General features: G+C 36.7%; 1 pseudogene; it reads left to right on the top strand.

Annotated features, from left to right (window-relative positions):
* The first annotated feature begins 5,303 nt into the window (after positions 1-5,303).
* On the top strand, positions 5,304-5,422 carry LOC115208890 (annotated as a pseudogene).
* The last annotated feature ends 21,121 nt before the right edge of the window (positions 5,423-26,543 follow it).

The following is a 26,543-nucleotide window of genomic DNA, read 5'->3' as shown; positions in this document are numbered from 1 at the left end:
AAAAGAGACCGATAGAATAAGTACTTGGCTTACAAAGAATAAGTCCTGGGGTTGATTTGCTTGACTAAAGGTGGTGTTCCAGCATATATGTTGCAGCTAACTATGAGTGGTTGGAGATTGTCGAAAGTACAATACACAGATCGGTCCATATATATATATATATATATCGGTCCATATATATATATATATATATATATATATGTATGTGTGTTTATGTGTTTGTGTTTGTCCCCCCAACATCACTTGACAACCGATAGCGGTGTGTTTACATCCTCGTAACTTAGCAGTTTGGCAAAAGAGACCGATAGAATAAGTACTTGGCTTACAAAGAATAAGTCCTGGGGTTGATTTGCTCGACTAAAGGTGGTGTTCCAGCATGGCCACAGTCAAATGACTGACACGAGTAAAAGAGTAAAGAGAGAGATTTTATATTTAAGCCATATTGCTTTGTGGTTCTTTGTGTGCTCCTTTTTATGTCTGCAGAAACACGAGGACCTAAGTCAACTTCTTAATAAATAAAAACGGCTCCAACTAAACCCATTGACTCCGCCTTATACTCAGTTCTTCGCTCATTCTTGTGTGAGTGTATGTGTGTGTGTGTGTGTGTTTGTGTCTGTGTGTACATGTGTGTGGGTACGTGCATGTGTGTCTGTGTCAGTGTGTCTGTGTATGTGTGTGTGTGTGTGTGTGTGTGTGTGTGCATGTGTGTGTGTATGTGGTGCTGTGTGTGTGTGTGTGTATCTGTGTGTCGTGTGTGTATGTGTATGTGCATGTGTGTGTGTGTGCATGTGTGTGTGTGTACTTGTTGTGCATGTGTGTGTGTGTGTGCGTGTTGTTCTGTGTGTGTGTGATGTATGCGTGTATGTGTGTGTGTCTGTGTGCGTGTCTCTGTGTGTGTGTGTGTGTGTGTGCATGTGTGTGTGTATGTGGTGCTTGTGTGTGTGTGTGTATCTGCATGTGTCTGCGTGCATGTGTGTGTGTATGTGCATGTGTGCATGTGTGTGGTGCATGTGTGTGGTGTGTACTTGTCTGTGCATGTGTGTGTCTGTGTGTGCGTGTGTGTACATCTGTGTGTGTGTGTGAATGTATGCGTGTATGTGTGTTTGTGTGTCTGTGTGCGTGTCTGTGTGTCTGTGTGTGTGTGTGTGCGTGCGTGTGTGTGAGTGAGCATGTGTGTGAACCTCATTGGATTCATGTCTGTTTCGGCTGCCTTGAAAACTTTATTTTAGCATAAATTTTGGATATATTTAATAACACAATATTGATCCAATATGGACCGATCTGTGTATTGTACTTTCGACAATCTCCAACCACTCATAGTTAGCTGCAACATTATGCACCATGTATTCTGTCATATGTATATATATGCATGTGTGTGTGTGTGTGTGGATGTGAATGTGTGTATTTATGTGTACATGTGTGAAAGCATGTGTGTATGTGTGTGCTTAACAATATATATGAAATAATTATTAATTTTTATTAGTGGCTGTGTGGTAAGTGGCTTGCTTACCAACCACATGGCTTAGGGTTCAGTCCTACTGTGGGGCACCTTGGGCAAGTGTCTTCTACTATCACCTTGGGCCGACCAAAGCCTTGTGAGTGGATTTGGTAGATGGAAACTGAAAGAAGCCCGTCGTATATATGTATATATATATATATATATATATATATATAATATATATATATATACCACCAAGTAAGTTATATGTAATGAATTTTATACTGTATATATGTATGTTATTATGGTTGTTGTTTTGATAAATAAATAAGTCAACAGTCTAATATCCTAAAGCTGATGAACCAACTAATGGGTTTTTCCATTTTCTTATTTGTAATATATCTATATATATATATATATGTGTGTGTGTGTGTGTGTGTGTGTGTGTGTGTGTATGTTTGTGTGTCTGTGTTTGTCCCCCCCAACATTGCTTGACAACCGATGCTGGTGTGTTTACATACTCGTAACTTAACAGTTCGGCAAAAGAAAGCGATAGAATTAGTACTAGGCTTCCAAAGAATAAGTCCTGGGGTCGATTTGCTCGACTAAAGGTGGTGCTCCAGCATGGCCACAGTCAAATGACTGAAACAAGTAACAGAGTAAAAGACTAAAAGAGCATGTATGTATGCTTGTATGTATGCATGTTTGTATGTATGCATGTATGTATGTATGTGTGTAGGTATGCATGTATGTACTTATGTCTGCATATATGCATAGGAGAGAGAGGGCGAGAGAAAGAGAGAGCTACAAATGAACACAATGGTTTTGAAGTTGTTTTATTTTTTTATGTTTTTGTCATGTAAATACTGAAGGCCAATGAATTGCAATAGTAAATTTTAGATGTGATGATAGAATTGGCCAGAATCTTTGTCTGATCCAGAACCAAGTGTGTCCTGGCTTTCTTTCCTTCTCTCTTTCTTTCTCTCTCTCTTTCTTTTTTTTTTGTTTGTTTCTACCAACCACCCCCACTCCACCCTCCTTTCCCAGAGTTTCATAGGCTGGTATATGAGTGATTTATCAACAGATTAATATGCTGGTTAAAGGTCATGTTTTTATCTAATATAACACACAGAGTTTCAGCCTCTTGAGAAATAAGAGAAATAAGAATGTTGGTGCCACCAAGACAGATGCTTTGAATAATAAATTTATCTATTTATTTATCATTTTTATTGTCATTGTTGTTGTTGTTGTTGTCGCTGCTGTTGTTGTTGTCATTGTTATTTCAGAAGAAATAAAATAACAACGACAACGAAAAACTTGTATTTCAGATTCTGTGCCATTTAGTTTAAGATAGGGATCATTCATATTTATTGATGATTTTTGATAATAAACAGTAAATCTAGTTTGAATGTTTTTGCATCAAAAGGATATGCGGATAGTACTGAAGGCTTTATTATCATAAGTATAGCTATTTACATTAAAACTAAGTCCTTTGAGGTAAAGTATTGGATTGCAATTTGATCTAGACCTCAAAAAAACGTCTATATCAAAGTTAGTTACACAAAAAAATTAGTTTGGTTGCTTTCTTGCTTTCCCATAGCTTGTTACACTGAGAGTCTGTTTAGTAGATCTATTGTATATATGTATGCCTTCAAAGAAAACTTGGCACAGATACACACACACATACACCCCCCCCCACACACACACACACACACACACATACACACACATACACAGTATCTCCACACAAGCTTCTGATGTCCTCTTATATCTTCTTCATGATTTCTTTTTCTGGATAATTGACAGAATATGCATTCGTTTATTCTATCTAAATTATCAGATAGTTCTTTCGTGGATCTTTCGTGGATCTTTTGTAGGAAATGTCTTTTGTATAAGATCTTTTTATAAAGTCTCTATTTCTCTCAAACTCTTTCTATTTCTCTCCCCCCCCTCTCTCTCTCTCTCTCTCTCTCTCTCAATCTTTGATATAAAGATGGACATTTTCTCATTACTGTCATTAATTTAATGATCCTATCAAATCTATAAACATTCTTATCCATGTTAATGTAAATTTTTTTCGTGTCTATGAAAGTGTATTTTATTTTTGATCCTTGGCATTCCTACACCAACTCATTCATCAGGCCAACACAACATGTTACCACTAAGCCTTCTAATTTACCAGCCAAATCTCCTACAAAAAAAAACACTGCTGTATTTAAGATGGATGCTATGGCAATTTAAATTCCTGTCGCCAAAAGTCTCCAAATAAAATTGGTCAATGAGCCCCATTCCAAAGAGAGTAGTTTCTTTGATACTGCTAAATGCTAAATCATCTTCTTTATTTGCAATATCTTTAAGGTGTCAGAAAGAAATGCAAATTTCCACTTCTATGCCGCAATGACAACTCGTGTGATTTCTTTTGAATTAAATCCACAATAGACATGTCTGATTTATTGTGTCACATACCAATAGTCTTTTATTCAGAACAACTGCAGCAAAAGTAAAGTTATTGGTGTTCAGATCAGCAAAACCTTTGATCACATCAGTATTGTAGTTGTGTATCAGCAATAAATTATCTATATATCATTTACGAGAGATCAGATAAATCTTTCCCTGAGATAAATTGCCCTTAAACCTGGTGAAAAGGAATCAATGTAGGATTAATAGGCTACCATAAGGAAGTTATTCTTCACAAAATGTTATTATCTTTAAATATTGAATCCCTGGTTAAATGATTAATCAGTTTATCAGTAGAAACATGGTAAGTGCTAAAATGTTTTAAACATTGAAATACACATTCAGTGTCCAGAATAATTCGAGCGACGTACACATATTCAGGCTGCATAGGAAGAAGTTTGCTTCTCAGACACATGGTTCCAGGTTCAGTCCCATGGTATGAAACCTTAAGTAAGAGCCTTTGGCTAAGGGCTGAAATTTTGTGGCAAGGGACAAGTCAATTACTTTGAACCCAGTATTTCACTGGTACTTAATTTATCGACCCCCTAAAGAATGAAAGGCGAAGTTGACCTTGGCAGAATTTGAACTCAAAACGGAGCAACGAGCAAAATGCTGCTACCTTAATAATAACAATAATAATAATTTCAAATTTTGGCGCAAGGCCAGCAATTTAGAGGGAGGGATTAAGTCAGTTACATCAATCCCAGTGTTAAACTGATGCGTATCTTATCAACCCTGAAAGGATGAAAGGCAAAGTTGACCTGGGTGGAATTTGAACTCAGAACATAAAGATGGAAGAAATGTTGCTAAGCAGTCTATCAGTCATGTTAACAATTCTACCAGCTTGCAGCCTAAATGATGATGCTGATGATGATGAGGAGGAGGAGGACAATGACAACGATGGTGGTGGTGGTGATGGTAGTGGTGGTGGTCCTTATGGTGGTTTATTTAAAAATAAACATAAGAATTTTTTTCTATTGACAGCAGAGACCATTCATTCATCCAATTGGAAAAGAATGTATACAAAGGTATTACAAAATATGTTCGCGGGGGGGGGGGGCAAAATATAGTTACGTAACCAGAAGATTGGATTAACAATATAATAAAACACACTGAGACGTTAATATTTTCTTTATAATTCCATAAAAAACTTAAATGAATTTATATAATCACTAAAGAAGATATAAATCAAAGAAAAACACAAATTCTAAAATTATAAAATCAGTCCATGTCTCCTCACAAATGCAGTCATCTTTGTAAACATCGTCGTAATTTAAATACAATTTTGTAAAGCGATCAAATGGTATATCTCATCAGTGGTGTGTTTTGCATAGTCTACATAAATGAAGTTAGAGCATACAAGGTGGTATCAAAAAATAATTAATTTACCTGTTTTAGCATTAATCCTGTTTATGGCCATATCACTTTGAGAACACCGGTTCTCGTCCAATCACCGGAGTTAAGCAACATCGAGCCTGGTTAGTACTTAGATGGGTGACAGCTTGGGAAACTTAGGTGCTGTAAATGTCTTTCTATTCTAGTTGCAGGAGTGGCTGTGTGGTAAGTAGCTTGCTTACCAACAACACGGTTCTGGGTTCAGTCCCATTGCATGACACCTTGGGCAAGTGTCTTCTACTATAGCCTTGGGCCGGCCAAAGCCTTGCGAGTGAATTTGGTAGATGGTAACTGGAAGAAGCCCATCGTATGTATGTATATATATATATTTGTGTGTGTGTGTGTGTTTGTGTGTCTTTGTTTGTCCCCCCCCCCCCAACATTGCTTGTCATCCGATGCTGGTGTGTGTACATCCCAGTAACCTAGCAGTTCAGTGAAAAGAGACCGATAGAATAAGCTTACAAAGAATAAGTCCTGGGGTTGATTTGCTTGACTAAAAGGTGGTGCTCCAGTAAGGCCGCAGTCAAATGACTAAAACAAGTAAAAGAATAAAAGAATAAAAAAAAATCTCCTTCAAAATAGTCACCTTGCACAGCAATATACCGGTCCCAGCATTCTTGCCACTTCTAGAATCGAACCTGGAAGTAGTTTTCCATAAGCATATCAAGGACCTTCTGCAATTTGCTCTTTCGTCCGTCTTTACATTCTGAGTTCAAATTCTGCTGAGGTCGACTTTGTCTTTCATCCTTTCAAGGTCGATAAATTAAGTACCAGTTGCATACTGAGATCAATCTAATCATTTGGCCCACTCCCCTCAAATTTCAGGCCTTGTGCCTATAGTAGAAAGGATTATAATTATTATTATTATTATTATTATTATTATTATTTGTAATGAGTAATCACATTTCCCTGAGCTCTGCTTAGAAGATACTTTCTAACCAATATAGGACTCTAGAATATCTGAACATCCTCCTATTACATGGGGTAACAAAGAAGGTTCATACTCTCTCTTTTACTCTTTTACTTGTTTCAGCCATTTGAATGTGACCATGCTGGAGCACCACTTTTAGTTGAGCAAATCGACCCCAGGACATATTCTTTGTAAGCCTAGTACTTATTCTATCAGGTTCTTTTGCCGAACTGCTAAGTTACGGGGACGTAAAGACACCAGCATCAGTTGTCAAGCAATGTTGGGGGGACAAACATAGACACACAAACATATACAGACACACACATACACATACATATATATATATATACATATATACAAGGTGGCGAGCTGGCAGACACGTTAGCGTGCCAGGCGAAATGCTTAGCGGTATTTCGTCTGTCATTACGTTCTGAGTTCAAATTCCGCCACAGTCAACTTTGCCTTTCATCCTTTCGGGGTCGATAAATAAAGTACCAGTTTCGCACTGGAGGCGATATAATCGACTCAATCCCTTCGTCTGTCCTTGTTTGTCCCCTCTATGTTTAGCCCCTTGTGGGTAGTAAAGAAATATATATATACATATATATGACGGGCTTCTTACAGTTTCCATCTACCAAATCCACTCACAAGGCTTTGGTCGGCCCGAGGCTATAGCGGAAGACACTTGCCCACTCCTACACCTAAACATGTTTTTTAACTGTTTATATATTTTTCTATGGCAACCGTTTGTATTATCTAATCACAATTCTAAATGACCACAAATGTGGTAGCAGAGAGATGTTCTGAATAAGATGGTGATGATTCACAGAGCAGGATGAACAACATATTTCTTTATTACCCACAAGGGGCTAAACACAGAGGGGACAAACAAGGACAGACATAGGTATGATGTCGATTACATAGACCCCAGTGCATAACTGGTACTTAATTTTTCGACCCCGAAAGGATGAAAGGCAAAGTCGACCTCGGCAGAATTTGAACTCACAACGTAACGCAGACGAAATATGGCTACGCATTTCGCCCGGCGTGCTAACGTTTCTACCAGCTCGCCGCAGGATGAACAACAGAGACTGGCATGGAAACACTGGAAGAAAGGAGGGAGTATGAAGTAATAGCAGGCTGCTAAAAGAGAAGCTAGGCAACCGGTATATGTAGTTCAAAGTGAAACTGAAAGTAAGGGGTTTGTCAGTGTTTGGTGGCAAAAGAATCAGAGGGAAGATGCGTTGCAGTTTGCAAAGCAATGTGTCAGTGTAAGGCATGACATTGTTGGGGTAACAGTCTGTTCTGAATAACAACATAGAGAAGATTGAGCGGGTATTGGTAAGTGATGAATATAGAGGATGACAGTTGAATAAAGATGTGCTTTGAGATCCAAGTGGGACGGAACATTTGGACAAAGAAAAACAAAGGGAACAGTTGCAAAGATGATGGATGAGTGGAACAAATGGAAAGACATTGTGTTGGAGAAAAACCATCCCAAACTTACAAATATGTAAGACATAAAATAAAGATGAAAAAACATTGTATCTATCTATTAGTTTATATATATATATATATATATATATATATATATATATATACATATATACACACACACATACATATGTACATACATACAAATACGCATGCATGTAAGCATACATACATATATATATATATATGGAGGCGCAATGGCCCAGTGGTTAGGGCAGCGGACTCGCAGTCGTAGGATCGCGGTTTCGATTGCCAGACCGGGCGTTGTGAGTGTTTATTGAGCGAAAACGCCTAAAGCTCCACGAGGCTCCGGCAAGGATGGTGGTGATCCCGCTGTACTCTTTCACCACAACTTTCTCTCACTCTTTCTTCTGTTGGCCTGCTCGCTTAGCCAGCGGGGTGGCGTCATTTGAAGGCTAAAACAATGCGAAGCGCATTGTGACCAGCGATGTGTAACAACATCTGATGGCCTGGTCGGTCACGGTGATCATGGTATATATATATGTTTGTATATACATATGTATGTATGTATGTATGTATATATGTATGGATGTATGTATGTATACACACACATGACAGAAGTAAATAGACACCCCATAAAACATCTTTTTATGTTTATTTTAACATGAAAAAATTTATATTTTTTTTATTAATTGATATTTTTATATTTCAGGTTCTGTATGTGACCATTTAATTATGCCATGTACAAAAAAAAGCCTTGGAACTACCCTAATTTCAAAGAGGTCATATTGCATGTCAATCTGAAGGTGGACTTAATGTAAAATTACAGAAAACCTTGGGATCCTGCTTTCTACAGTTAATAGAGTGATTGTGCAATTCACCTGAGAGAGGAAAGAACTCATGTCACCTTGCCCAGTCAACCAGGACCCTCTGACAGGACTCTTTGCTTTGTTAGGAGAAGTGTGGAGAATAATTCTTGCTGCATGGCCCCTGACATAGCAAAACAAGTTGATGTCAGTCCCAGAACAGCTGTCCAGTATCATCACAAACTTGGCTATTATTGGCAGAGCAGCAAGAAGGAAGCCACTTATTCAACCACCCAATATGAAAGGAGAGAAAAGATTGGTCGAGAGGTCACTAGCATTTTGGGATTTATATATATATATATATATATAAAATCAAAACAAATCAAAATAGATGAACATCAATGGAATTTGTATCTTTGTGGTACCAGTGCCGGTGGCACGTGGCACATAAGAAAACCATCCGAACGTGGCCGTAGCCAGTACCGAGTCGACTGGCCTCCGTGCTGTGGGCACGTAACAAGCACCATCCGATCGTGGCCGTTTGCCAGCCTCGTCTGGCACCTGTGTCGGTGGCACATAAAAAACACCATCCGAGCGTGGCCGTCTGCCAGCCTCGTCTGGCACCTGTGTCGGTGGCACATAAAAAACACCATCCGAGCGTGGCCGTCTGCCAGCCTCGTCTGGCACCTGTGTCGGTGGCACATAAAAAACACCATCCGAGCGTGGCCGTTTGCCAGCCTCGTCTGGCACCTGTGTCGGTGGCACATAAAATCACCCACTACACTCTCGGAGTGGTTGGCGTTAGGAAGGGCATCCAGCTGTAGAAACACTGCCAGATCTGACTGGACTGGTGCAGCTTTCGGGCTCCCCAGACCCCAGTTGAACCGTCCAACCCATGCTAGCATGGAAAGCGGACGTTAAATGATGATGATGATGATGATAAATATATATGTGGAGGCGCAATGGCCCAGTGGTTAGGGCAGCGGATTCGCGGTTGTAGGATCGCGGTTTCAATTCCCAGACCGGGCGTTGTGGGTGTTTATTGAGCGAAAACACCTAATTCTCCACGAGGCTCCGGCAGGAGGTGGTGGCGATCCCTGCTGTACTCTTTCGCCACAACTTTCTCTGTTGGCCTGCTCGCTTAGCCAGCGGGGTGGCGTCATTTGAAGGCTAAAACAATGCGAAGCGCATTGTGACCAGCGATGTGTAACAACATCTGATAGCCTGGTCGGTCACGGTGATATATAAAAATATATATATATATATATTACGGAGATGTACTTGCATAGCAAGTGATTTGATCTGAGATCGTGTGCTGAAACGAAAAGGATTGCAGCGTGGAAGGTGTTTGTAAACCATTTAAGAAACACACAAAGCCGTTCGATTCACTTCAACATTTAAGTATAATTTGTCAAAATATTTTCGTCGCTTTAAGACCGCGACCTGTTCACTGACAAAAATCCATGCTAGTGAACAGATTGCGGTCTTAAAGTGATGAAAATATTTTGACAAATTAAACTTAAATGTTGAAGTGAATCGAACGGCTTTTGTGTGTTTCATAAATGGCTTACAAACACCTTCCACGCTGCAATTGTATATATATATATATATATATATATATACACACATATATACATACATACATACATATATACATACATACATAAATACATACATACATACATACATACATAAATACATACATACATATATACATAAATACTTACATTACATATGATGCATGATGTATATCAAAGCAGAGACAGACACAGAATATCCTAATAACGATTGAAATGAATACAAAATGTTAAATATTTCGTTGAATGTATTTGATTTTGAAAGTGTCTCATGTTGTTGAAAGATTTTCCTCCGTTTCCATAATCATTACGCTTTATTTCCTCTTGTGTTCGCATTCATAAAAGACACACACACCAGAATTTAGCTAACCTAGCGTACTAAAAATCTCTCGTGACCAACCACGAACACGCACCACACATCCAGACGCGTACACATTTATGCACACATCCACACACAAACGCATACATACGGGCACGCAGAGACACACATAAGTAAAAGACAAACCCGTATAATAGACGTACGACAAATAGCTGTATGCATTGTAATCACACTTGTTTGTAGACAAATAGAGACATTGAGATATCAGTTACCAAACATGAATCAATAGCAAACAGATAAAAGTGTTGTGATGAAGCCATTGGGAGAGTAGTTATGTCTTACTGTTGCTTTGACGATCAACAAAAATAATACAATTATACAAAACTTTCTATTTACAAAACTGAATTAGAGGTTTCCCAAAATAAATTTGGCAACATACAAATATAATGGAGCGATTTAAAATTTTTTCAAATCAATCTTCGTTTGGCTATTGATTTATGATTGGCTATTGTTGTTTGTTATTAATTGTGTTTAGTAGTATCAGTTTAATAATTTAGATTTGAAGGAATCGTCTTGTATGATTTGGTGCAGTCAGGAATGGAATATATTCAATATGTACTAATGACGTTCTTCGGTTAAAAATCCGAACATTATGAGTGTCCGTCTCATTTGAGAAATTAATGAGAATTTTACAATATTTTTCCATTAACCAAAAGCAAATCAACACACACATACACACATATATATTTGCAAACAATCACATCTTTGCAGATGAAGAAAGTCACTCCCTAGTGCGTTATAACTAAATATAGTGCTTTGTTCATCTTGTGTTATCATCATCATCATCCTCATCATCATCATCATCATTCAACATCCGTTTGCCATGCTGGTATGGGTTGGACATTATGACAGGAGCTGGTAAGCCAGAGGACTGTGCCAAGCTCCAGTTGTTTGCTTTGGCATGGTTTTCATGGCTAGACGCCCTTCCTGATGCCAACCACTTTACAGAGTGGACTGGATACTTTATATGTGGTACCAGCACCAGTGGGGGGTCACCAAGCAACTTGCAAAATGAAGATCCCTCAACTGAGAGAGGGAGTAGTATTGAGGGAGATGGCCTTGTGCCTGGTGACGAGAGATTAGAGGATGACAGAAGGATAGAAGCAGCTGCCTCAAGGCTGCAAGGTGGCAGAAACATTAGCATGCAGGTGAAAAGCTTAGCAGTATTTCGTCTGCACTACATTCTGAGTTCAAATTCTGCCATGGTCAAATTTGCCTTTCATCCTTTCAGGGTCGATTAAATAAGTACCAGTTACGCATTGGGGTCAGTATAATCAACTTAATCCGTTTATCTGTCCTTGTTTGTCCCCTCTGTGTGTAGCACCTTGTGGGCAGTAAAGAAATAAGAAACAGGTGCCTTGCTGTAGGGGAGATACATGGTCACCCCAAATGGAGTGAGAAAGAGGGCAAGAAAGAGAGAGAAAGACAGTGAGATACACACATACTGACGGTGCACATCCAGCAGAGCATACAAGCTTCATTCCTCTCCAGTCTATGCAATCATCTCACTACCATGGAGAATAGCCATCCATACACAAGTATCATATAGCCAGCATTCTGCTCTGAGAGAGAGTCCTTCTGATGCCAACAGAGGTAACAGCTCTCTGAACTTCCCCTATCTTATTCTTATTCAAGCAATGATGATTTCAGAATATCTTCTGCTGCTGTTAATTTGGTCATCATGTTAACAGAAACGATTTACCACCTTAAGAGAGCGCCTTGGGAATTTGAGGCGTAGGAGTGGCTGTGTGGTAAGTAGCTTGCTTACCAACCACATGGTTCCAGGTTCAGTCCCACTGTGTGGCACCTTGGGCAAGTGTCTTCTACTATAGCCTCGGGCCAACCAAAGCTTTGTGAGTAGATTTGGTAGACTGAGATCATGTGCTGGAAGGAAAACAATTGCAGCGTGAAAGGTGTTTATAAGCCATTTAAGAAACGCACAAAAACCGTTAGATTCACTTCAACATTTAAATTTAATTTGTCAAAATATTTTCGTCGCTTTGAGACTGCGACCTGTTCACTGACAAAATTCCATGCAGCATGGAAAATATTTTGACAAATTAAATTTAAATGTTGAAGTGAATCTAACGGTTTTTGTGTGTTTGTTAAATGGCTTATAAACACCTTCCATGCTGCAAAAAGATATCGATATTGACAAACGTTTTGGGAGACCTGCAACCAGCAGAACTGAGAAAAACATTACAGATGTGCACGCTTCTGTGAGAGGAAATCGTCGAATCACCATCCGTGCAATATCAGAGTATGTGCAGATTAATTACAGTTCAGTTCAGTCCATTATCCTTTCAGCTGACCAAAAAGACACCCAGATTTTGGCCGCACAAGATCTCGATTGTATTGAGAACGATGAAATCTTTTTGAAAACTTTGTGCAGACCTCTGAGCAGGTATCGCCAAGCTTTTGGCAAAATTTGATGCAGATTCTCTGCTCAACTTTCTCTGTCATGGTCAATGAACTGAGCACATGCTACACATGTTCCTTCAAAGCACTGCTGTAAACAACGAAAGTAAGCTAGAACGTTAAAACTTAGTGCACATGCACAGCAGTGTACAAGCTCAATGTGTACCAAGCGGCTTTACTTTGTATGCTCTAACTTCGTTACTAGGGCAACAGTCCGGATACTTATTCATCAGCCTTCGTATTGTTCATTGTCCCTTCTTTTTATTTGTAAACTTGCTTTTTCTTCTCAAACTTCGCATTAACTTTTCTCTCTTCGTCAACCCAAGTAACAGTTTTGTATATTTTGTGGTCATTTCAAGCCATTGTGGTTGATAAAGAAAAGATTATTATTATTATTATTGTTGCTGTTGTTTTTATTGCTGTTGTTAACACTTCTTCTGAATTAGCTCAATTAGCTAACCAACAAATTAAAATATATCATGTTATTTAATTACAACCTGAGCCCAAATTCTGAGTTCAAATTCCACCAAAGTTCACTTTACCTTCTGTCTTTTCAGGATTTTGTTTGTGTCTTGGAAGGGCCATCACACCAATAATATAAACACATACATTGGTTCGATATCACTTCTTTACTGTTTGTCAATTGGTTAAATATCTCACCAACTAACAATCAATTGTTTGCTTAATTGTCATCTTCATCATCATCATCATCATCATAGTCATCGGCTTCATCGTTGTCATCATCATCATCATAGTTATCATCTTCATTGTTGTCATCATCATCATCATCATCATCATCATAGTCATCATCTTCATCGTTATCATCATCATCATCATCATCATCATCATTATCATCATCATCATCGTCATCATCATCATCATAGTCATCGTCTTCATTGTTGTGATCATCATCATCATCATCATCATCATCATAGTCATCGTCTTCATCGTTGTCATCATCATCATTATCATCATCATCATTTTCTATGCTTTATAAGGCATTTCTCTTGTAACACAAAACTGCAATGCTATATGCAGATCAGAAACGTATGCGGTGTTTCTTTTTTTTTCATGTATAAATATATTTTATGCATTTGCTTTTCTGCATTCCATTGTATGTTTGCCTTAGGAATTCAGGTTGTCTTTTTATTTATTAATTGTAGTTGTTTAGTACCAGGTCAGTGCTGATCAAGCAGACTTACGATCAAAGGCATTCCAGCTATGAAATCATCTCAATTTCCCATCCTCAGGTCCAACAATTTTTTTATAACCCTTTAGCATTCAGCTTATTCTGTCTAAAGTAATGATTATTTATTCTCATTCTTTTGTATTAATCATGCATAACTTGTAGCTTTGAAATTTTGAAGAGGTAGCTGTTAATTTTTAGAATGATACAGTAGGGTGGATGTGAGAAGCCATACCCAACCAGTTTGAACATAAAACAGGTAGAATATTTCAGCCAGATATACTCTTTTACTCTTTTACTTGTTTCAGTTATTTGACTGTGACCATGCTGGAGCACCGCCTTTGGTCGAGCACATCGACCCCCAGGACTTATTTTTTGTAAGTCTAGTACTTATTCTATCGGTCTCTTTTTTTGCCGAACCGCTAAGTTACGGGGACATAAACACACCAGCATCGTTTGTCAAGTGATGTTGGGGGCACAAACACACACATATGTATATCATCATCATCATCATCATCATTAAGCGTCCGCTTTCCATGCTAGCATGGGTTGGACGGTTCAACTGGGGTCTGGGAAGCCAGAAGGCTGCACCAGGCCCAGTCTGATCTGGCAATGCTTCTACAGCGGGATGCCCTTCCTAACGCCAACCACTCCGTGAGTGTAGTGGGTGCTTTTTACGTGCCACCGGCACATATATATATATACATATATGCGATGGGCTTCTTTCAGTTTCCATCTACCAAATCCACTCACAAGGCTTTGGTCGGCCCGAGGCTATAGTAGAAGACACTTGCCCAAGGTGCCATGCAGTGGGACTGAACCCAGAACCATGTGGTTCGTAAGCAAGATACTTACCACACAGCCACTCCTGCACCAATAGATATGGTCAGTATAAATGTTAATGGTTGTGTGTAATTTGAGGGAGATCTGGTTACTATCTCTAGCAGGTTGAACAACCATGCACAGGTTTTGCAGACCCTTTAGAACTAGTGATATACATGCCTCTGATATTTCATTCAATCTGTTACAAATCAAATATTTATTAAGGATCACTAACCTTGATTTCTATACATAAGGCTGTCATCTTCATCAATATTATTATTATTATTATTATTATTATTATTATTATCATCATCATCATCATCATCATCATCATCATCATCATTATTATTATTATTATTATTATTATTATTATCATCATCATCATTATCAGTATTATTATTATATTATTATTATTATCATTATTATTATTATTATTATTATTATTATTATTATTATTATATTATTATTATTATCACTATTATTATTATTATTATTATTATTGTTGTTATCATATCATTATTATTATTATTGTTATTATTATTATCGTTATTATTTTATTATTATTATTATTATTATTATTATTATTTTATTATCATCATCATCATCATCATCATCATCATTATTATTATTATTATTATTATCATTATTATTATTATTATTATTATTATTATTATCATTGAGTGAGAGAGCAGTTCATGCCATCAAAGTGACACTGGGGTAAAATATACGAAGCCCAATATACCCATCATGACTACACGTCTGATAAAGGTACCCCAGGCACATGCATCACAACCATATGTGCGCGACATGGTGATCTCATATCAAGATAACAGCACATGACCTTGCAGGTGGGGCCAGTTAGAATTTTCTTCATTTTGAGTAGCCCATCCTGCTCAACGGTCCCTGAATAAGGGTTGTTTAAGGATGTTGAAAGAACCACCCATGTTTCCAGAGGTGAACTATTCAACCCCAAAGAATCCCTCTCAACACATGGCTATGATGCTCCCCCACTACTTCTGCTCGTGATCAGAGATGCACATATCGTCAGCCACTAAGGGACATGCTCAACTGGTTAAGGTCAAACAACTGACAAGCAAATCTGTGGTATTGAGCAGAATATTTGCTGTAGCCCATCTTTTATACCAAGACAAAACAATGTACATGATAACACTTCCAATCAGTTAAGATCAGAAGCCATGAGAGCCACTGCCTGGTACTGCTATTGTTATTATTATTATTATTATTATTATTATTATTATTATTATTATTATTATTATTATTATTATCATTATTATTATTGTTATTATTATCATTATTATTATTGTTATTATTATTATTGTTATTATTATTGTTATTATTATTATAAATTATTATTCCCATTATCTGTTGCTGTTGCTGCTATAACTATTAGCATATCTATTTATACTTTTTCCACAAAGATTCTATTTAATGATAAAATTCGAACAGTTCCTCCTTCGCCACTACCACCACCATCTTTACCACCATCACAACCATTAATAAATCAACTGCTCCGATTATATCAATATTACAATACCCCAAAGCTGCAAATCTTCTCAATAACACCTTTTACATAGCAATTGTTCAATTTCAAATGATATTACCTGAACTCTATATTATCTGTTTCCCCAAAGATAAAAATCAGCTCAGCTATTTTACTTCTTATTACTTGCATCATTTCCACCATGTTAACAAATGAAATTAAAAAGGAATGCTTTATATATATATATATATATATATACATGCAAATATATATACACACACATATATATATATATATATATATATATATATATATATATATATATATATATATATGTATATATATATGTGTGTGTATATATATTTGCATGTATATATATATATATATATAAAGCATTCCTTTTTAATTTCATTTGTTAACATATATATACATATATATACATATATGTATACACATATATATATATACATATATTTATTTACATATATAAATATATATATATATTCATATACATATATATATATATATGTTATGTATGCATACATATATATGCACATACATATATATTACATATTTATTCATACACACACACTCACATATATGTATGTATATATATATATGTGTATATGTGCATACATATATATGTATATATATATATATATATCCATATATATATATGTATATGTGTATAAATATAAATGCATATATATATATATCCATATATATATATATATATATATATATATATATATATATATACACACACATAAACATTTCTATATATATCATACACATATATATATGTACATATATATATGTATATATATACATATCCACATATACATTCCATGTGGTGCATGCACTGCATGATGTACACTAGGTTTGTATTAAAAAAAAAAGCATAAAAAGCATGTGTGTGTATGTGTTTATGTATTTGTGTGTGTGTGTGCATGTGCTGGGGTGCAAATATGTGTAAAACACGGCTTTCTGTCTTTCTCTTCCGTTTCCACGGTTTCTTGCAGCAATCTCCATCTTAAATGAAAAAGAAAGTCTAACAACTTCAATTGATAACTTTAACTTATTCATTTTAGTAAGTTAGTGACTCCAACCATCCCTCTTTTTCCCCTCCTTTACTCTTTCTTCTGCCTTTTCTTTATTGTTTCCTTTAAACCTTTCTTCATCCTACCCGCTCTGTCTCTCTCCATTTCTCTCTCTCTCCCTCTTTTGTTTTTCTCACACCTTCTTACTTAATTCCTTTCTATCTCTTTTTGCTCCTTCTCTTGAAATATACATTATTTTACATATCCTTATCCTCTTGCTTTCTCTCTCTCTCTCTCCCTCCCTCTCTGTCTTTTCCATTCTATCCATATACACATACATACACACACATATCATTTTATTTTATTCACATACATACACCCTCTCCCTCTCTCCTTATTTCTGTCTCTCAATATATATATTTCTCTCTGTCTCTCTCTCTCTCTCTCTCTGTCTCTGTCTCTGTCTCTCTCTCTCTCTTTCTATATCTATATATATATATATATATTTTTCTCTCCTTTCTGTGTTTTTCTCTCTCTGTGTATCTTTCTGTTGAAGAGCGTAGGCTCGAAACGTTAAAGACTTGTTTTATTTATATTTCCTGAGCGCCATACTAATACAATTGTTCGTTTGTTTTCCACCTGCCTTCGTCTTTTGTTTATTTTCATAAAGCTTCCCGTTATATATATATGTATGTATATATATTTCTATATAAATATATATATATATATATATTTATATATTCATATATTTATATAGCAATACATATATATATATATGTGTGTGTGTGTATGTATATTTCCTCTCTCTCTCTCTAAATGTATCTATCTATCTCTGTCTCTGTGTGTGTCTCTCTCTCTTTCTCTCTCTCTCTCTCTCTCTCTCTCGTTCTCTCTCTCTCTGCCTCTATCATTATCCCTGTTTCTCTTTCTTTCATTTTCTCTTTCTTTCTTTCTTTCCCTGGCTTACATTCCATATGCTACATGTTATTTATTTATTATTATTATTATTATTATTATTATTATTATTATTATTATCATTTCTTGTTTCCCCTTCCTCAAACAATTGCATAAAACATGATTTTGATGTATGACTTACTTGGAAAGAAAAAAAAAATAAACATATTTTCCCTCTCTTTTTCTCTCCCTTTCTTTTTCTGTCTTACTCATTTATGTGCATACGCGCGTGTGTGTGTGTGTAAGTATGTGAGAGTTTTATATAAGAAAAGATGAAGAAAATTATGTTCAAATTGCAAATTATCCACTGCTTCTTGAATATATAGAGAATTAAACAGCAGAAACTTAGAAAAATGAAGGAATATATATATATATATAGGCATATGAGTGGCTGTGTGGTAAGTAGCTTGCTTACCAACCACATGGTTCCGGGTTCAGTCCCACTGTGTGGCACCTTGTGCAAGTGTCTTCTACTATAGCCTCAGGCTGACCAAAGCCTTGTGAGTAGATTTGGCAGACGGAAACTGAAAGAAGCCCGTCGTATATATATATGTATATGTGTGTGTATGTGTTTGTGTGTCTGTGCTTGTCCCTCTAGCATTGCTTGACAACCGATGCTGGTGTGTTTACGTCCCCGTCACTTAGCGGTTCGACAAAAGAGACCAATAGAATAAGTACTGGGCTTACAAAGAATAAGTCCTGGGGTCGATTTGCTCGACTAAAGGTGGTGCTCCAGCATGGCCACAGTCAAATGACTGAAACAAGTAAAAAAGAAAAATGCATATACATACATATATGCGAGGGTAATCCCAAAACTAAGGTGTACAAAAATATTTAGAAATCACAGAAATGTTTATTGTCATTGTTACATCATTTTAAAATTTGAACATTTATCTATTTTTGTACATAATTGCCATTTTGGTCAAAGTATTTTTGTAGGTGCTGGGGCAGTTTTTGTATGCCCATGTCATACCAGCTCACCGCCATGTCATTGAGGAAGCGTTGAACCTCATCTTTCAACTTGTCATTCTTGCTGAAGCATGTTCTTACCAAATATTCTTTCAACTTAGAGAACAGGTGGTAGTCACTAAGTGCTAAGTCCAGACTATAAGGTGAGTCGCCATTTATGGTCTTTTGTGAGCATTTGTGGGACCCATCTTATGCATGCTTTCCGATATTGCAACTTTTCACTCAAAACCCTATGAACAGTGCTTTGGGAAACCTCAGGAAACAAAATGTGGTGATCATCCAGAATGATCCGCTGATTTTCAGGCAGGGTTTGCTCGACCGTTGCGACTATTTTGTCGTAATTTGATGGTCACCCGCTTTTTTCTTCATCATAAATTCTACATGTATATGCTTGTGTGTCTGTGTTTGTTCCCCCATCATTGCTTGACAACCGATGTTGGTGTGTTTATGTCTCCGGAACTTAGCAGTTCAGCAAAAAGAGACCGATAGAATACGTACTACGCTTACAAAGAATAAGCCCTTGGGTCGATTTGTTCCACAGTCAAATGACTGAAACAGGTCAGAACGAATAAATATAATCAACTATTTACCCATCCCCAAATCTGGTGGCTTTGTACTATTATTTAAAAAAAATTCATATTATTCATGAACAGCACTGTCTTTCACAAACACATTTCTACTCTTATCTTCCTCATTCTCATTATCTAGCTTTTTATCTTCATTGTCAGTGTCATTGCTTCACCATAATATTTCTTTTACATCTGATACAATTAGCAATACAAAAATGGTTAAACTATAATACCTTCTCCACAATGTTGAAGTGTTGACAGTATTTGTGGCCTATTGAAAGGCAGAACAATATTCTATAGTAAGATACCATGACAGTTTTGAAATAGATATAAGAATAAAAATCATTTAATGCCCATTGGCGCTTCAATTGATGAATGCGTAAAATAGATGTAAATATCAAAACAAAAATATTTGTCTCTAAAGATGAGATTAAGAAAAAAAACTACGGTAATAATAATTATAATCTTATTAACAACTCATTTTAGACATTTAAGACATTTCATTCTAGCTTGTGTCTTCACAGCTCAAATATTCCAGTGTTCTCGCAGAATACGAATATAATGCTCTTTGTTATTGCCAATCAGTGCCGTTTTTTTAAGGCTTCTTTCAACTTCTGTAGAGACCTCCTTCTCCACTAATTAAATCAACTAAACATATTAGATATCTATAATTTCTTTTTAAATATAATGCTTAGATATTGTGGTAAGAAGATTGCTTCTTTGTCACATGGTTCCAGGTTCAGTCCCACAGCATGGCGCCTTCATCTTACACAAGTGTCTTCTGCTATAGCCTCAGTCCAACCAAAGCTTTGTGAGTGGAATTCGCAGACGGAAACCAAAAGAAGCTTATTGTATAAGACATGAAATTCGATGACGGGCACGAGCACCATACGAGCGTGATCGTTGACAGAGCGCCTAACTAGCTTCTGTGCTAGTGGCACATTAAAGGCACCATTCGAGTGTGATCGTTGCCAGCATCACCTTACTGGCACTTTTGCCCTGTGCTAGTAGGGTGCTAAAAGCACCATCCGAGTATGATCATTGCCAGAGTGGCTAACTGGCTTCCATGCCGGTGGTATGTAGAAGGTACCATTCAAGCGTTACCAGCATCGCCTTACTGGCACCTGTGCTGGTGGCTTGTGCAAAAAGATTCGAGCGAGGTCATTGCCAGTACCGCCTGACCGGCCCCCGTGCCGGTGGCACGTAAAAAGCACCCACTACACTCTCAGAGTGGTTGGCGTTAGGAAGGGCATCCAGCTGTAGAAACTCTGCCAGATCAAGACTGGAGCCTGGTGCAGCCATCTGGTTTGCCAGCTCACAGTCAAACCGTCCAACCCATGCTAGCATGGAAAGCGGATGTTAAACGATGATGATGATGATGATGATGATGATTCCATTGGAAGACAATGTATAAGTGTTTATTAAGAAAACAGAAAAAAAACCCCAACTAAATAGACAATCAGCAACACATTCACGCTACTAATACTACTGTTCACTGATGTTTGCAATTTGTTCTATTCACCTGGCGACTCCTCATGTGAGTTTTCAGGCCACCAAAAGCAGAATGGATACGAGCATCAGCATGGCATGTTAATCCAGTGAGTAACCTAGCTGAGACATCACAATATGGACAATATTGGTTCTTAGGAAGACCATTGTTCTGTGTGTGTGTTGTGTAGACGCCCCCAGACAATGAAGTAGGCTAGCCCAATATGCAGATATAGAGGGAAAAGTCTAGACGTCATCAGAGCACAGTTGAGGAGCAGTCAGTTCAGACTAGAACAGAGTAGTAGAGTCGAGTTGAGTAGCGGTCATCCGAACATGCAACATAACTGTGGCGATGAGGATTTCATAAAACACACAGCCACTGTGTAGTATTGCGATATAATAGTGGTGACGAGGATTTCGTAGCTCACATAGCCACTGTGTAGTATTGCCACATAACAGTGCGTGTGTGTTTGCGTGTGTGTGCTCGTGCACTCACACACACATACTCACATGTCTATGTGTTTGTCCCCACTCCTCACAGCTTGACAACCAGTGTCGGTGTATTTACATCCCCATAACTTAGCAGTTTGGCAAAAGAGACTGCTAGATTAAATACCACGCTTAAAGTAAAATAAGTACCAGAGTCAATTCTTTTGGTTAAAATTCTTCAAGGTGGTGCCCCAGTATGGCCACAGTCTAATGACTGAAACAAGTAACGGATAAAAGATTAAAATAAATTATAGTATACCTATTTCTTTACTACCCACAAGGGGCTAAACACAGAGAGGACAAACAAGGACAGACAAACGAATTAAGTCAATTATATTGACCCCAGTGCATAACTGGTACTTATTTAATCAACCCCGAAAGGATGAAAGGCAAAGTCGATCTCAGCAGAATTTGAACTCAGAACGTAGTGGCAGACAAAATACCACTAAGCATTTCGCCCAGCGTGCTAACGTTTCTGCCAGCTCACCGCCATAAATTATAGTATACCTATTTCTTTACTGCCCACAAGGGGCTACACACAGGGGGGACAAACAAGGACAGACAAACGGATTAAGTCAATTATATCGACCCCAGTGTGTAACTGGTACTTAATTTATCGACCCCGAAAGGATGAAAGGCAAAGTTGACCTCGGCGGAATTTGAACTCAGAACATAGCGGCAGACGAAATATCGCTAAGCATTTCGCCCGGCGTGCTAACATTTCTGCCAGCTCACCGCCATAAATTATAGTATACCATTAAGCAATGATAACGAAGATAAACAAAGCAAAAAGATTATAGTACATGGCTTTAATATCCTGCAGTATTAACTACTCTGAAGAGGATTTTGAGCTATACAATCAACATAGAATCTAAAACGAATCTATTATGCGGTTTCCTTTCTTTTTATTATTCTACATGTTGCAACAAGTTAAAATACTATGATCCTTTTAATGGGTGACATTATGTCTGTGGGATGAGAATATGGTCATTTATGCAGAACAAAGAAACGGCATGAGATATCCAGATGTGAAATCTTAGTCAGAGATGAAACTGTCCAGTTTAATTTAAATGACATCTTTTAATAGCAAGTATTGATTTATGCGTTCTTGGAAAAACTAATTTTCGAGTGTGAAGCAAAAGTATAAGATGAAAAATATCTCTTTACAGATGATTAGAGATTCTAAAAGGAGAGAAAATTAGTTGCTATTTTCAATTGTAGTGCCAAAGAAATATTACTCAAATCATTAAGTCTGATATATTGGTAATTATCCAAAATGGTTACTTGGAATCAAAGAGTGCAAGAATTGTGCCTCAGAGAAGAACTTACATGTACAAAAGGTTTTCATACATCATTTATTCTTGTATAACATTTATTTTCATCTTAGAAATTATACAAAAAGGTGCAGAATTTCTGTGAAGTAAAGAAAAGCATCAAATGGAATTAAATGCTCTTTGAAAATTTCACAGTTTATTGGCTTGCAATTATTGCAGATAAACACAGATTATTTTTAGATGCAAATCCAAAATGTTCATAATACTTCATAATATATAATACAATCATTTATTCTAAGTCTTCAGTCATCTCCTCAATAAATATATCTTTATTGGTATGTCTTTATTTGTAACTTTCAAAACTCTTCTAAACTTTGAAGGTATTTTTCCAGAAATTTCATGGATAGATCAACATAGAGCATGAGCTAATTTATTTTGTCTACTCCAGTTCTTCCTATTTTTAAAGTCCAACCATAAACTGAAATTTACAACAGCATTCCTATATTCTTATGCCAACTACATTGTTATTTATTGGTAGCAACTTTCATCACATAAACAATGTTTAATATTCTGCAAAGAACATTTCCAATATCTTGACAAAACCATTTCAATTTATTGGTCAGTTATAAATACATTTTATAACATTCAAAGGAGAACATTTCTATATGTTTGAGAGAGTATAGAATTTTTATGACTAGCAGAACATTTCCTTGCAAAATTGATCTTAATTAGAAGTTCTTAGCCATGTATGGTTAGACGGAAATTCACAATCAGTTACAAAAACATTTTGGTGAAAGTATTATTTCCACAAATATTCGGTACATTAGAAAGAAAAGAAATATCTTAATTCTTAATTGTTTTGTTTAACTTTGTTGCAATTTTATGGGTGTGTATTTGTGTGTGTGAACATGTGTGTGAATGTGTGTGTGGTTGTGTGTATCAGACAGAGAGAGAGTGAGAGAGAGAGAGAGAGATAATGTTGGAGTTTTTCCTAAATTTTAATGACACATTTTTAACAGATTGCATTTGATAAAGTGCCAATATTAACCCAAGCCTGAATTTATAATTTCAATCTTACAGCATACTAACCTCTCTCTTTTCTATGGCTCCAGTGTTTATTGCAATGAATAGTGATTTTTCAGTTAGTTAGACAAAGACTTGGAGACACAGTCCTGTGCTGGTTTTAAAATATGAACCAGAGATTCTTTGGTTAGCAGGATCCTTAAAAACTTACCTATCTAATTTTTGAGTAAATCTGAAGAAAGTAGGTATGCTCATGGCTGTCACAGATCCTCAAGACTATCGAAACTCGTGCTGGCAATATTCCACTTTAAGTATTACAAATTGATGGCTACAGGAAAACACACACAGAGAGTATAATTTCAGCAGCTGTTGTGCTGGGGAAGAAAGAAGGACCCCCTGTCATAGAGTAGAGCTTCAAGGGAACACTCTATGGATAACAGAAGAAGAGACAAGTGAGTAAAGCGTACTGGGTGTGTCATGAGATCGGCCAGTTCTGAGAAGCAGAGGCCATTGTTGTAGTAGTGGAAAAGGCAGAGAGAGGAAACGTCACATTTCTGAGTGATTTTATGTATGTTAGTTAAATGGGGTTTTTTTTTTGGTGGGGAGGAATCATTCTAGGATGTCCATGTGTAGTTGGAGCAGTATTTTCACAGTTGTTGGAACTGTACTCCTTTGTGAGTTTCACCTGAGCTACACTTCTATTTTTAATATCAATCACAAAAGCACTTCAAGTAAGCATTTGATTTATCCCATTTTACTAGCTGTTTTAAATTTCAAATAATGTGGTGAGTATTTAGAAACTGATTTTGACACCAATACTTTGAAGATAAAAAGGTCTTAGATGTTAGCTTTTTTTTCCCCTTCTTACTTAGCAATAATTCTGATTCGTCATGCAACTATTTCCTTTGTAATTTAATACCAGCTGCAAGTAATAGATAAAGCCATCTGCTATTTAGATCAAGACAGTTTTTAATGTTAAATAGTATTAGCATAAGATAGGATCTCTCTTATTTGATCTGTTAATTATTTTATTTGAAGTTAATTATCATTATTTAAGATGGAGTTAATTATTATTTAAAACAGAATTCAGTTTTGAGGATAAAAAAACACGCTTCATATTTTTCTTTCGCTTTTTTATTTTTCAATATGATAAAAATTTGACTGTTGTTATGAAAACTTTGTGATAAGAATCACAGGGGTTTCAGCCAAGTGAATAAATAGCAGCTTCGTTAGTAGTATCGAAATTAAGGTAATTAAAAAATATCATAAAGAATAGTAACGATAAACTGAGCTAAGAACTTCCAGACTTGTCTTTCTTTAAATTTGCTTCAAGATGTAAAAGTCTAAAAGGTATTCTCTACTAATAACCAAAAATTGTTTTTTAACCCACTGCTTATTCTTTATAACCTAGCTCCATGATATAAGTTAATATAATGAAAGTAAATTAATATATCGTTAGTCTGTCGCAGAACATGTAAGAATCATTGAATATTATACAATGAAAATAGCAAGACCCTCAGCAAGCCTTCTTATTGTAACAATGAAACATAATTGAATCAGCTGATGTCAATTATGAGTATTTATTACTTCTTTATTGAATATGAAAGAGAATTGTCCATCAAAAGACATGGTACTTCGTATATCGGAATTCTTACAAAATCTATCAAATACATGTATGCATGTGTGTGTGTCTGTCTGTCTGTCTGTGTGTGTGTATGTATGTATGTATGTATGTATGTATGTGTGTATGTATGTGTGTATGTATGTCATTATTTAGTTTTATTTCAAGATTTCTTGCCAATAGAGAAAGAATGGAGTGCCACATATCAGGGAAGAACAGACTTCACCAAACTTGTTGAAGTAGCAATGGAAACATCAGTTAGTAACGGTAAATAATTGTATGCTGCTTGCTTTATTTATTTATGCACCCTTTTCAAGCCTAGCCAGGCTCATGGGCCTGGTTTCCCAGTTTCTGTGGCATATGTGTTCCCCCCAGTTGGACGGGACGCCAGTCCATCACAGCGTTACTCAAGAAACAGGAAGAGAGAGTGAGAGAAAGTTGGGGGCAAAAGAGTACAACAGGGGTCACCACCAGCCCCTGCCGGAACCTCATGGATCTTTAGGTGTTTTCGCACAATAAACACACAACACCCAGTCTGGGAATCGAAACCGACCACGAGTCCACTGCCCTAACCACTGGGCCATTGCACCTCCTGCTGCTTGCTTAGGTAAAATAGAATTGTTAAGTACTTGAGAACATATTTAGAAGAATGTCACTCAGCACATGTACATTCAAAATGTCTGATGAAAATTTGAGTTCATTGAAACATCTAAACCAGCAGCAAAACATGGAGATAAAAGAAAACATACAGCGAATCATGGAATATCAATAT

The sequence above is a fragment of the Octopus sinensis genome, linkage group LG2 (assembly GCF_006345805.1).
Source record: "Octopus sinensis linkage group LG2, ASM634580v1, whole genome shotgun sequence".
Taxonomy (NCBI): domain Eukaryota; kingdom Metazoa; phylum Mollusca; class Cephalopoda; order Octopoda; family Octopodidae; genus Octopus; species Octopus sinensis.
This window is presented reverse-complemented; position numbering and strand designations above follow the sequence as displayed.